Raw genomic sequence first — 14,800 nt, 5'->3', positions numbered from 1 at the left:
AGTCCCCACGTGTTTGTTTGCCCCCATGCATGAGCACGCGCCGTTGCCACCCGCGTCTACTGGTTTCCTGCCTCCCCCACCGCTCGGCACATGTCCCCGGGCTGTGCCAAGCCTCTCTCGCTTGCACACCAGCCACTCTCGCACCCCCTTCTCGCTTCTCTGTGATGCTCCACCCTTCTCGCCCACTTTTGCCCCTCGACCTTCTCCCGGTCTATAAATAGCCCTGCATGTCTGAGCCTATGTTGAACACCAGTTCGAACAAAACTTGTTCTTTGGTGTTCGGGGCTAAAAGCTAATAAAGCTCATACCAAGCACTTGGTCTTCGTCCTTGCGCTTGTTCACTCCTTACAACCGCATCACCGATCGTATGGACCAGGTCCTGGCTCGCCGTGAAGAGGATGTCCGCCAAGTTGTCGCCGCCAGTGTCCAGGAGGCCCTCCGCAGCTACCAGGCCCAGCTACCTCCTCCTGCTCCCGCTCCCGCTCCGATCCGTCGTGCAGGTCGCCCCTACTTCGGCGTTCCTGACGACGTCGATGATCCTGCCCAAGACCCCGAGGACAACCCTGCTGGTCGCAACTCTGCCACCAGGCAGATAGGTCCTCCCGACCGCTTCTCTGGTAAGGACCCGAGCCGCTGCAATGCCTTCCTCTCGCATTGCAGACTGGCCTTCGTGTCCAACCCTCCCCTCTTCCAGACTGAAAGGGATAAGGTGTTTTACGCCTTATCCTATCTCGATGGTACTGCTGCAGACTACATGCAGCCGTACATCGATCAGTTGGAGAGAGACCCCGAGTGCTCCCCCCCTGCCATCCGTGACTTTGCCGGTTTTTCCGAGTGGCTCCGTGCTGCCTTTGGCCAGGTTCAGCCCACCATCGCCGCTGCTCGCGAGATGGTCAGGCTTTACCAAGTCACCTGTTAGAGTCCGAAGGGGACTCAACGGCAAAAGAAGAAGTGAGCTCGAAGTGAGCTCAGGGAAGGCAAGGGTAAAGTCCGAAGTGGACTCGGAGAGGGAGCGAGGGAAGCAAAGATCCGTTCAAGATAAGACTAGTCTCGAAATGAGACGTGAGGAACACTCAGAGAATAAAGTAGAAGGCACTTTATTTAGTCCTATTTTGAACGCTGAGGTTCGACTACACATCGCGGGGGTCAGGCTATTTATAGACAAGTCCGGACTTGGCAGCGAAGGGCGGCCAAGGGAGGGAAAAGTGGGCGATCGAGCAGGGCGAAGGGGGCGATGCACGAACGAGGGCCGAGAAGGACCACCGAGACAGGCAGAGAACCAAAGCGAGGGAGGCGCAAGCAAAAGCGAAGCACCTGGCAGGAGAAACGTGCAAAGGCGAAGCAATGTGACTCAACGTCCAAGAAGCGGATTGGTCAAGTATAAGGTTGGGGCAAATGCATGCGAGATGAACAAGAGATCGGGGCGGTCAGGCAGGTCATGAGTCACCGGTGGTGGGACACATGACCGGCAGCCGAATTGCAACCAATCGCAGCAAGGCGCGTGCACAAACAAACCGGCGCGTGCGAAGAAGACAAAGGAAGCGGAGCAGCGCGGGGAAACGGAAGTGCGGAAGGAGCGGAAATGGCAGGCAAAAGGCGGAAAATTGGAGGGGAACTGCAAAGCTACACACAAACAAACAGAAAGGCAAAAGAACAGCCAAGTGTGCAGTCAAAGTGGAGAACAAGCAGAAGCTATCCCTAACATCATCCCCTTCCTTAGCGACGAACTCCGGGCGTCGCCTTCGGCTTTGAGGGATAGCGAAGGTGGAAGTCAGCAACAAGATCAGTGGCGTGGGAAACATTGGCAGCGGGCTCCCAAGACCGGTCAGTCTCGGAATAGCCCTTCCACTGAACCAAGTACTGTAAGCGACCACGGAAGAGCCGAGAATCGAGAACAGTCTCGACCTCAAACTCTTCCTGGGAGTCAACAAGAATGGGTGGAGGTTCGGGTTGGGTGAACTCGGGAACAATGTCCTTCGTTCGGGGTTCAAGGAGGGATACATGAAAGACGGGGTGGACTTTGAGTGTGGAAGTGTCAAGACTGGACAACGGGGCAAGCAGGGAAGTGCGCAAGAGTCCTAATGCAAGACTCGAACGTAGGGAGAGGAGCGGGGACTGGACTGGGACACAGAGTGTCAAGTGTGAAGCCAAAGTTTTATTCTAGATCCAAGGCTTAGGATACTAAAAATACAAAGTGGCAAGACGAAGGCAAAAGACAGAGGCTGGTCGGAGGGCTATTTATGCGAGCGCCAAGGATCGACGCTGCAGAGCGAGGGGGCAGGAGCGAAGCAGCGGCGGGGAGGGCGAAGCAGCGAGCGAAGCAGGTGGCGGCCGTGACTCGGGATCCGTGAGTCAGCGGGCGTCAGTGGCGGCGGCTTGGCGGCGCCAAGGCGTCAGGCGGCGTCGAGGCGGCGTCGTGGGCGTAACCCATGACCAACAGCAAGGGAGCGGGAACGGAACACAGGCAGCGCGCGTGCTTGCGGTAAGACAACAAGGCAGCACAGCGCGGGAAACAAACAAACAGAAGGAAGGGAAAGCACTAAGACAGGCAAACAGAAAGGAAAGGGCAAGGGTAAAGGAAGGGAGTGGGCAAAGGCAGAGGGTGTTCATGACACTACCCCCCTCTCAAGGCCCGAGCTCCGAGAGGGCCAGGCTTCGAGGGATGAGAGGAGTGGTAGGCAGCGACAGGCTCCGGACAATGTGCAAGATTGCTGGCGGGCTCCCAGGTGCAATCCATCACCGTGTAGCCACGCCAGTGCACAAGATACTGGAGCTTACCTCGGAACAGCCTGGAGTCCAGGATCTGTTCGACTTCCCATTCGTCGTGGCCGTCGACTTGGATGGGTGGAGGGGGCGGGATCGTTCGACCTGGGATCTTGTCGTCGGCGGCAGGCTCGAGCAGGGAGACGTGGAAGACAGGATGAATGCGCATGGACGAGGACAAGTCCAACTTGAAAGCGCGGGAACCGACTTGAGCGACGATCTTGAACGGCCCAAGCTTGGTGTGGTCGAGCTTGGCCGTGGGTCGCTGGGTCTTGATGTTCTTGGCGGAGAGCCAGACTCGGTCTCCAACCTTGAACGGAGGGGAAGGGGAGTGGCCGGGGTCGTAGAACTTGGCTTGGGAGTCCTGGGCGAGGGCGATGTTGAACTTGAGTTCATCGTGGAGGGAGTGAATGGCTCGGGCTTGATCGTCGGCGACGGAGGCATTCTTGGTGGTGCGGGGAAGGGCGACGGAAAAACGAGGGTGGTAGCCGGTGTAGGCGAAGAAGGGGGAGCAGCCGAGGGTTGCTTGAGAGGTGTTGTTGTAGGTGAACTCGGCGTGAGGGAGGAGCTGGGCCCAGTCGTCTTGCTGGAAGTTGATGAAGCAGCGGAGGTACTGCTCGAGGATGGCGTTGACCCGCTCGGTCTGGCCGTCGGTCTGCGGATGGAAGGCAGTCGACATCTTGTGCTTGATCTTGAGGCGGGTCAGGACGGCTTGGAAGAACTTGGAGGCAAAGGTAGATCCTCGGTCTGAGACGATATCGTCTGGAAGACCGTGCTTGGTGAAGACATGCTCGACAAACATCCGAGCAGTGTCTTCGGCGTTGGCCTCGTTGCTTGACGGGACGAAGTGGGCCATCTTGGTGAAGCGGTCGACAAACACACAGATGGCTGTGTGTCCAGAGGACTCGGGAAGCTGGGTGATGAAGTCGACCGAAACAGAAGACCAAGGGCGATCGGGAACAGGGAGCGAGGCAAGGAGTCCGTAGGGCTTGTGACGGGAGTGCTTGTTCCGCTGGCAGGTGTCGCATCCGGAGACATACTCCTTGATGTAACGACGCATGGTCGGCCAGTGGAAGGTCCGGGAGACGAGCTCGAAGGTCTTGGCGACGCCGAAGTGGCCGGCGGTCGGCGAGTCGTGGCACTCGACGAGGATCTTGCGCTTGAGCTCGGGGACATCGGGGACGCAGACGAGACCTTCAAAGAGCAGAAGGTCGTTGTCGACGGAGTAGCCGGGACAGGAGGCAGGGTTCTTGAGGACTTGGGACAGGATCGGACCAAAGGTAGAGTCCTTCTTGAGGCTTGACTTGATGAGGACGGCGATATCCTCAGACTCGGGGGCAACGGGAACGGCTCGGAGGGCGGAAACGAAGAGTTTTGGTGGCAGCAGGGTCTGGGTGTTCGGGGAGCTACGGGAGTCACCCCCCTCCTTAGGGAACTTGTCCTTGCGGGAGAGGGCGTCGGCGGCATTGTTGAGGGTTCCGGGTCGATACCTGATGACGAAGTTGTAGTCGCCAAGGATCTCGGACCAACGGACTTGGCGACGGCTGAGGTTGCGGGAGGTCTGGAAGTATTCAAGGTTCTTGTGGTCGGTGACGACCTCGGTGGCTTGGGAGGAGAACTCGAGGTAGTGTCTCCATTGCTTGAAGGCTGCGACGATGGCGAGAAGTTCCTTATCATAGATTTGATAATTCATTTCTGCATCGAGCAGCTTCCGGGAGTAGAAGGCCACGGGGTGGAGGAGGCCTTCGTCGTCGCGCTGACTGAGAACAGCGCCAAGAGCATAGTCAGATGCGTCGGCTTCGATGACGCACTGACGCTCGGGGTCGAAGTGGCGGAGGACAGGACCGGTGCTCAGGCATTCCTTGAGCTTCAGGAATGACGTTTGAGCCGAGGGAGACCAGGAGAACTTGATGTCCTTCTTCAGGAGGTCCGTCAGCGGGGTGGCGATCTTGGAATAATCCTTGACGAACCGACGGTAGAAGTTCGCCAGGCCGAGGAAGACTTGGATGTCGTGGGCAGATCGGGGGATCTCCCACTCCTGGATGGCCTTGACCTTGTCGGGATCCATGGAGATTCCATCGGGCGAGATGATGAACCCGAGGAAGGCGACGGAGGACTGGTCGAACTCACACTTTTCAAGCTTGAGTGAGAGTCCGGCGTCTTGGAGCTTGGTCAGGACTTTCTTGACATGAGCCTCGTGCTCGGCAGGATCGGAGGAGTAGATGAGGATGTCGTCCAGGTAGACGACCACGAACTGGTCAAGGTATTCTCGGAGGACATCGTTGACGAAGGCTTGGAACGAGGCAGGAGCGTTGGTCAAGCCGAACGGCATGACGTTGTACTCGAAGTGGCCGTAGCGACAGCGGAAGGCCGTCTTCCACTCTTCACCTTCAGCGATGCGCAAGAGGTTGTATGCGCCTCGCATGTCGAGCTTGGTGAAGATCTTGGCCTTGCCGAGGTTGTCGAACGTCTCGGCAATCAGGGGCAAGGGACAACGGTTCGGCACGGTGATCTTGTTCAGGGCCCGGTAGTCGACGCAGAGACGGAGGGAGCCATCCTTCTTCTTGACGAACAGGACTGGGGCACCGGCAGGGGACTCGGAACGGCGGATGAAACCCTTGGACAAGTTCTCTTGGATGTAGGTGTGGAGGGCGTCCATCTCCGGCTTGGAGAGGTTGTAGACGGGCCCAAACGACGGGGACGCACCTTCGACCAACGGGATCGTGTGGTCGTAAGGGCGGTGCTGGGGGAGCTTGTCGGCCTCGGACTTGGAAAACACCTTGGCAAAGGACGAGTACTTGGAGGGGACAGAGGGCTCGGCCTTGGGCTTGGCTCCAGCGTCGACGGAGCAGAGGGACAGGACTCGGGCAGCATCCAAGAGGAACACTTCCAGGCCTTCCTTCTGGACGGCGTGCTGGAAGGGGATGCTGCCGATCAGGCTGACGCTGGGCAGGGACTGGGTCTTGGTCTTGGTCTTTGGGACGGCAGGAGGCAAGGCAGGACTGGGCTTGGGCACGGCAGGAGGCAAGGCAGGACTGGGCTTGGGCACGGCAGGAGGCAAGGCAGGGAGGATCTCGGGCTCGGCTGGGGACTCGGCTGGGGACTTGGCAGGAACGATCTTGGACTCGGGCAGGGACACGGCAGGCTCGGCGGGGACCTCAGCAGGGGACTCGGCAGGCGGCTCGGCAGGGCTGGACCTAGAGGACTGTGGCTCGGGAGAGAACGGGGAGGCCAAACTGTGGATAGAGGTGCAAGGCAAGAAAATAGAGTCATGGTGCCAGTCAAAGTAGGGCTTGTGTTTCTTGATCCAATCCATACCCAAGATGATCGGGTATGAAGCCAAGGGAATCAGCGCGAACGAGATTTGTTCATAGTGGCTGATGCCTGTGATCATAGAAACACAAACTCCAAGACTAGACTCCATCGAAGAACCATCGGCAAGAGTGATGACGAAAGAAGTTGCAAAGGTGGGGAGAGCGTGGGTTGCGGCGAATCCAGTGTCCATAAACGAAGTAACCGCGCCGGTATCGATCATGGCGGTTGCCCGTATGGACTCTGGACCGCACAGCAGAGTCACAGCGAGGGAGGGCTGACGTTGGATGTCAGGCTCGGGAGGCGAAGACGAAGAAGCAAGAGCAGTGGAAACGGTGGCAATGGTGACGGGGGCAAGATGGCAAAAGGCAGAAGAGTGATTTACCGTGGAGACATTTACAGGAGGAAGATTTATGACATGATTGACGCCTAGGAAAGCTCCTCCGACCTTTTCTAGGCAGAGAAGTTTTCCTGGTCGTCAAGTTTATTCACATCAACGACAGCCAAAGAAGCATCGATGGCAGCCAAGCGGGAGGATGCCTTATTGGGGCAGCGAAGGGCAATGTGCCCTTCCTGCTTGCAATAAAAGCAGCGGTTGGCAGCACGGAGGGCGGCCTTGTCCTCGGCGGTCAGCCTGCGAGCGGAGGCCTGGCTGAGGTCCATGGGCTGCGGAACGTTGAAGGCTTGAGCGGGGCGAGGAGGAGGAGCAGGAGCGAAGGGGCGTGTAACGTCCACTACTGGGACGTTGGGGCAAGACGGGGAGGGAGGGGGTACAAGACAAGACAGGACGGGGCAGAACAGGGCGGTGCTAGGCTACTCTAGCGGACGGGTGAGCTCGGGGAGCACTTACGTTTATTCACGATAAAACCGAACTCCAGACAAACGGGGGGAACGGGGGCAACCCGCAGGTATACCCTGCGGTGGCCTGCCTGCGGTGCGTGAAAACGCAAAGCGCAGCACAGGTCACGACCCACTGCGCCGCGCAGTACGCGCAGTACGCGCAGCACAGCGTCGGAGATACCATCTCCTACACTCCCACACTTAAGAAGGCTTCCTGCGAGGAGCCCTGCGTGTGCTCTTTATTTGGGGCTCCTCGAGGTGTTTACCGTATTTACTCAGCTCCTCGGGTGCATGGGACAAGTCCTCCAGTGTTTGCCATGTGTTGCCCGAGTGTGGGTAACCAACCCACTTGACATAAAACCGAAGTGACCCATCAGCCACTTTCTTGTGCCTCACGATCCTTTCGACTTCATATTCTTGAGTATAGTATTGTCCGAGGTCGTCTTCCAGTGGTGCGTCGTCCGGGACACCTTCGTCGGCGTCGGGGAACTGTGCTGGACTGCGGGTCGTGTGGCGACGCAGCTTGGACACATGGAAGACAGGATGGAGCTTGCTTCCAGGTGGCAAGTCCAACAGGTAGTTGAGGGGACTGGGTCGGGCCGCTATCTTGAACGGTCCTCGGTACTTGGGCAACAACTTCTTTGACTGGGCTTCGGGGACCTTGATGTTGTCGGCGTCCAGGTAGACAAGGTCTCCAACTTCAAAGGAGACATCCTGGTGTCGGCGGTCGTAGTACTTCGCCATCACTTGTTGCGCATCCGTGAGCGCGTCGGCGATCATCTTGTGTCGGACTTGATGATCTTTGACAAAGGCACTTGGTTTGGGAGGCAATCCAGCCGTGGACTCGGTCAGTGTCAAGGAGGTGGGAACATCAGGCTGGAATCCGTAGAGCGCCTCAAAGGGGCTCAAGCCAGTTGTGCTCGACTTGGCGGTGTTGTATGCAAACTCTGCATGACTCAGCTGTATGTCCCAGTCGTCTTGGCTGGTCGAGGCGTATGTCCTCAGGTATTGCTCGAGGGTGCGGATCGTCCGCTCGGACTGTCCATCCGTTTGTTGGTGGTGCGAGGTTGACATGTTCAGCTTGGTGCCGAGATGGTCGAACAGACTTGTCCAAAACAAGGAGGTGAATCGGGGGTCTCGATCACTGACGATGGACTTTGGGAGGCCGTGGTGCTTGAACACATGCTTGAAGAACAGCAGTGCAAGGTCAGGCGCGGAGCATGTCGTCTGGCACGGCACAAAGTGTGCCATCTTGCTGAACCTGTCGACAAAGACAGCGATTGCATCGTGGTCCAACTTGGTCGTCGGTAGATGCGTGATGAGATCCATGGACATGCTGGTCCAGGGGCGGTCGGGAACAGGCAGGGGTTGCAGCAATCCTTGCTCTCGGGTCGTGCGTGACTTGACCATCTTGCAGGTATGGCAGGACTCGATGTACTTCTCGACGGTGCGCTTCATTCCAGGCCAGTATGCGACTTTGGCCAGTCGGTCGTATGTCTTCTCGACTCCAAAGTGTCCAGCGAGGGGCGAGTCGTGGACCTCTTGGAGCAACTTGGTCTTCAACGACGGAATGTCCGGCACACAGACACGGCTGTCCTTCTTCAGGAGGAGCAGGCCATCACGCACTGTGTACTCGGATGATTCGTCGTCCTTGGGGAGCTTAGACACCTTTCGGAACAGTTCTCCGAACTGTTTGTCGTTGGCGATGTTGTCTCGGACAACATCCAGCATCGTGTTGTCGACACTGACAGTCGACTCGTACAGTGACGCCAATTGGTAGTCGGGGCGTCGGGACAGTGCGTCAGGCACCACATTGAGTTTGCCTTTCTGGTATACAACCTCGTAGTTGTACTCGGCGAGGAACTCCATCCATCGCGCTTGGCGTCGGCTCAGGTTCTTCTTGGTGTCGAGGTAACGCAGTGACTGGTGGTCCGTCACAATCTTGAAGGGCTTGGCGGTACCGTGGAGGTACACTCGGAACTTCTGCAGCGCGTAGATGATCGCAAGCTGCTCCTTCTCGTGCACGGGATAGTTGATCTCGTGTTGGGACAGTTTGCGCGACTCGAAGGCAACGGGCCTTCCCTCCTGCATCAAAACAGCTCCCACCGCAAAGTCGGAGGCGTCGGTGTGCACGGAGACATCCGTGTTCGGGTCGAACACAGCGAGGACAGGAGCGTTCGTCAAGGCGTGCTTGAGGGTCTCGAACGCTTGGCGTTGTGGGTGGTCCCACACGAAGGGGCACTCTTTGCGGAGTAGGTCTGTGAGTGGACCGGCAGTGCGCGCCAGATCGGGGATGAATCGGCGGTAGTAGTTGACGAGACCGAGAAACGACTGCACGTCAGAGACGCATGCGAGCGGCGGCCACTCGACCACAGACTTGACCTTGGCGGGGTCGACTTCGATTCCTCTTCCTGAGACAACGTGTCCCAGGAACGGGACTTGATTCTTGAAGAACTCACACTTGGACAGTTTGGCATACAACTTGTGCTCGCGTAGCTTGGCCAGCACGCGGGCGACATGACCTTCATGGGTCGCTTCATCCTTGCTGTACACAAGGATATCATCCAGGTACACGATGACAGAGTTGTCGAGCTCTTGGCGGAACACATCGTTCATCAGCTGCATGAACGTGGCAGGTGCGTTCGTCAATCCGAACGGCAGCACTAGGAACTCGTACAGTCCGTAGCGAGTCCTGAAGGCGGTCTTGTGGACATCATCCTCGTGGATGCGGATCTGATGGTAGCCTGAGCGGAGGTCTATCTTGCTAAAGACCTTTGCTCCACTCAGACGATCCATCAACTCGTCGATCCTGGGCAACGGGTAGGTGTTCTTGATGGTCTGTTTGTTTAGTGCGCGATAGTCGACGCACATCCTGAGATCACCTTCTTTCTTCTTGACAAAGAGCACTGGTGCACCATACGGTGACTGGCTCGGGCGGATGAACCCATGGGCGAGGAGGTCATCCAACTGGCGCTTGAGTTCGTCCATCTCCGTCAGCGACAGTTGGTACGTCGGTCTTGACGGAGGCGACGAGCCTGGTTCGATGTCGATGCGATGATCGACGGTGCGTTGGGGTGGCAGGCATTGTGGCAACTGGTCGGGGAATACGTCCTTGTACTCGTCGAGCAGCTTGGTCACCACAGGCGGGGGACCGGGACCGGCTTGGTCGGTGTCGTCGACCTCACGCACGACACAGAGGAACGACGTGTCCTTCTTGATCAGCCTCTTGAATTGCATGGCTGAGAGGAGAGGTGGCATGTTGGGTGAGGCCATGCCCTGCAGGACAATGTCAGGGCCAACACGGACAGTGCGGCCTTTCCAGTCGACGACTGGAGTCGGCTCGGCACGAGCAAGCCAGCTCATGCCGAGGATGGCATCGAACTTGGTGTCGATCACTTGGAACAACAGGACAGGATGGTACTTGGGATGGAGGGCCACTCGCAGGACCACTTGGTGTGTGCACTGCTGCACACGATCGTCTGCAAGCGCCACACTCATCGGCGACTTCTTCTTGGTTGCATGTATGTTGAGCTCCTGGAGCAAGCGTCTGCTGACAAAGTTGCAGCTTGCTCCAGAGTCCACCATCATTCGGACGGTGTGACCTTGGACGGTGGCAGGGAGGTACAGCAGGGACTCTTCATGGTCCTCCTGCACAGCCTCCTGCACCATGACTTGACTTGGGGGAACGGGCGACACTTGGTCTTGGTTGGCTTCATCACGGCCACTCGGACATTTTGGATAGGGTTCGGCCATTGCGGGGGCCTGCGGCGTCAGCACGCCATTGCACACGACGTCCACGGCTTGCGGACACATGTCGGAAGCATCCGACACACACGACTTGACAGGGGTGAGGGCACAGGCGGTCCTGTCCCTCAAGGGTTCTTGATTTTCTTTTTTGTTTTGGTTTTCAATTTTGGTTTTCTCTTCACGTTCGTGGAGAGGCAGGCGGCTTGCGCCACCATGCACCTCTCGCACGACGCACAACACTTGGTTTGTTTCTCCTTCGGGGGAGGGGGCGAGGTGAACTTCCTCTGGAGACGCGTGGACTGCATTGAGCAATCCACGGCGTTGGTCTCCTACTAGGGCTCCAGAGCCACCTAGTAGGGTCGGCCGTTTCCCGACTTCATGGGGCACTCCTTGGCCTGGTGTCCCGGTCGGTGACAGAAGAAGCAGGAACCATGGCGGAGGTCCTCCTGCTTCTGTCTGTCCTTGGGGGAGACAGTGGCAGCTTGCTGGAACCGGGAGCGGGGAGGGCCACGAGCCTCCATGGCGTTGACGTCAACGTCCATGGGCTCAGGCATGGGTCTTGCGGGCGGGGCCGGGCGAGGCGGACGGGCTGGGACGTGATGAGACCGATGGCCGCCTGCCAGCTGCGGGTAGAACTGGCGGCCATGGTACTGGACGTTGTCGAGGTTCTCGGCAACGTCCATCATCACGTCCAGGGACTTGCGGGCATCAGGGTTGCTGGCGATGTACTCTCTGATCTTGGGCTTGAGGCCCTTCTGGAAGAGGTACATCGCATCAGCAGAGCCCAGCTCCTCAATCTGGGAGGAGAGGTCTTCAAACTCCTCGATGTAGCGGGTCACAGAACCACGCTGCACGAGAGAGTATAGCTTGTCACGGGCAATGAGTTCAGCATTGGGGCTGCCGAAGCGGCGACGGAGGCGGTCCTTGAAGTCGTCAAACACACCTTCGCTCTGCTCGTCGAACCCTTGGCGGCGGTACCAACGGTACGCCTGGTCCTTTAAGCAGAGCTTGGCGGCGACGATGTGGTGGGTGGGGGCGACTTGGGCAGCATCGAGGTAGTCCTCGAGTTGCTGCAGCCAGTCCTCCACCGAGGAGGAGCGGCTCTTCCCAGTAAACACTGGGGCACGGAAGGTCTTGAGGAAGGCTTCCGGAAGTGGGCGGGGGTTGCTCATGGCAGGGGCAGGCTCCAGGGACAGAGAGGAGAGTCGGTCGGCAAGAGAGGCGGGATCCAGCTTGAGGATCTAGAAAGAGGACAAACAGGACGAAAACAAGACGAGGATTTCCGATGCTACCATGTAACGTCCACTACTGGGACGTTGGGGCAAGACGGGGAGGGAGGGGGTACAAGACAAGACAGGACGGGGCAGAACAGGGCGGTGCTAGGCTACTCTAGCGGACGGGTGAGCTCGGGGAGCACTTACGTTTATTCACGATAAAACCGAACTCCAGACAAACGGGGGGAACGGGGGCAACCCGCAGGTATACCCTGCGGTGGCCTGCCTGCGGTGCGTGAAAACGCAAAGCGCAGCACAGGTCACGACCCACTGCGCCGCGCAGTACGCGCAGTACGCGCAGCACAGCGTCGGAGATACCATCTCCTACAGGGCGAGGAGCCGGACGGAAAGGGAGAGGAGCCGGACGAGCAGGAGCAGGAGCAGGAGCGGAGCGGTGGTTGGGACGGCGGGAACGTTGGTCCTCCTGGCGGTTGTCGATGGCGATCGCCGCTTGCATGAGATCTTCGAGGTTGTCGAAGGAGCGGCGGGAGAGTTCGTCTTGAACCGAGGGCTTGAGTCCACTCTCGAAGTGGAACATGAGAGGGTCTTGGGACCAAGTGAGGAGGTGGACGGCTTGGCGGCGGTACTCGGCGGCATAGGCGGCGGCGGAGGTGACTTGGTAAAGCCTGACCATCTCGCGAGCAGCGGCGATGGTGGGCTGGACCTGGCCAAAGGCAGCACGGAGCCACTCGGAGAAACCGGCAAAGTCACGGATGGCAGGGGGAGAGCACTCGGGGTCTCTCTCCAACTGATCGATGTACGGCTGCATGTAGTCTGCAGCAGTACCATCGAGATAGGATAAGGCGTAGAACACCTTATCCCTTTCAGTCTGGAAGAGGGGAGGGTTGGACACGAAGGCCAGTCTGCAATGCGAGAGGAAGGCATTGCAGCGGCTCGGGTCCTTACCAGAGAAGCGATCAGGGGGACCTATCTGCCTGGTGGCAGAGTTGCGACCAGCAGGGTTGTCCTCGGGGTCTTGGGCAGGATCATCGACGTCGTCAGGAACGCCGAAGTAGGGGCGACCTGCACGACGGATCGGGGCGGGAGCGGGAGCAGGAGGAGGTAGCTGGGCCTGGTAGCTGCGGAGGGCCTCCTGGACACTGGCGGCGACCACTTGGCGGACATCCTCTTCACGGCGAGCCAGGACCTGGTCCATACGATCGGTGATGCGGTTGAGCGCATCATCCTGATCGTGGAGGAACTTGGAAAAGTCCTGGAGAGAACGGGCGTTCTCGGCGGACTGGATAATGACCGCACGGATGGCCTGGAGCTCGGGCTCGGAAAGGCCAGAAGGGGAAGCCATTGGTAAAAGAGATAGAGAAGGGGACGGGGCAAAGGCAGGGCAAGTGGGGGGTTGTTGAAGGTCTTGCCAAGTGTCAAGACTGGACAACGGGGCAAGCAGGGAAGTGCGCAAGAGTCCTAATGCAAGACTCGAACGTAGGGAGAGGAGCGGGGACTGGACTGGGACACAGAGTGTCAAGTGTGAAGCCAAAGTTTTATTCTAGATCCAAGGCTTAGGATACTAAAAATACAAAGTGGCAAGACGAAGGCAAAAGACAGAGGCTGGTCGGAGGGCTATTTATGCGAGCGCCAAGGATCGACGCTGCAGAGCGAGGGGGCAGGAGCGAAGCAGCGGCGGGGAGGGCGAAGCAGCGAGCGAAGCAGGTGGCGGCCGTGACTCGGGATCCGTGAGTCAGCGGGCGTCAGTGGCGGCGGCTTGGCGGCGCCAAGGCGTCAGGCGGCGTCGAGGCGGCGTCGTGGGCGTAACCCATGACCAACAGCAAGGGAGCGGGAACGGAACACAGGCAGCGCGCGTGCTTGCGGTAAGACAACAAGGCAGCACAGCGCGGGAAACAAACAAACAGAAGGAAGGGAAAGCACTAAGACAGGCAAACAGAAAGGAAAGGGCAAGGGTAAAGGAAGGGAGTGGGCAAAGGCAGAGGGTGTTCATGACAGGAAGGGAGTTTAAGTTCAAAGGCAACGGGGTTGATGCGGCGAAGAACTTTAAAGGGGCCAAGCTTTTTCTGATCAAGCTTGTTGGAGGGACGAAGGGTGCGGATGTGGCGACGATCAAGAAAAACGAGGTCGCCAACGGAGATGTCGGGAGTGGGGAGACGGGATTTGTTGGCCTGCAAAGTGTAGGACTCTTGGGCAACCCGGAGGTTGGCCTTGAGATCCTCGAGAACGGTCTGAAGTCGGTCGACACGTTCTTCGGCAGAGGGCACAACAGAAGGATCACGGATGATGGAGGGATCAAAAATGGGGTGATGGCCATGGACTGCAAAGAAGGGAGTCATGCCAGTGGAGGTGTTTTCCGAGTTGTTGTAAGTGAACTCGGCAAGGGGAAGGTGAAGGGTCCAGTCGTCTTGCAGGTAATTGCAATGGATACGCAAATACTGCTCGATGACCTGGTTGAGAACCTCGGTCGAACCGTCGGTCTCGGGGTGGAAGGCAGAAGAAAGGGAAATCTTCGTCTTCAGAAGCTCATTGAAGCGCCTCCAGAAGGCCGAAGTAAACTGAGTTCCTCGGTCCGAAACAATAGACCGGGGACAACCATGCAAGCGGAAGATGTGGGAGAGGAAGAGTTCGGCGGTTTGCTCGCCTGTAACCGTCTTCGTGGTGGGCACAAAGTGTGCTTGTTTGGACAGGCGGTCCTTAACCACGAAGATGGAGTCAAAGCCGTTCGAAGGTGGGAGATCCGTGATGAAGTCCATCGACAGGTCCCACCAACGTTCGGAAGGAACGGGGAGAGGGTGAAGTAAACCATAAGGGGAGTGACGGGACGGCTTGGCTCGCTGGCACGCTTCACAATTAGCAATGAAGCGACGCACAGACTTACGAAGCCGGGGCCAGTGAAAGTCCCG

This window comes from Polychytrium aggregatum (assembly GCF_025602895.1).
Source record: "Polychytrium aggregatum strain JEL109 chromosome Unknown BJ171scaffold_24, whole genome shotgun sequence".
Taxonomy (NCBI): Eukaryota; Fungi; Chytridiomycota; class Chytridiomycetes; order Polychytriales; genus Polychytrium; species Polychytrium aggregatum.
Note: the sequence above shows the minus strand (reverse complement) of the source record.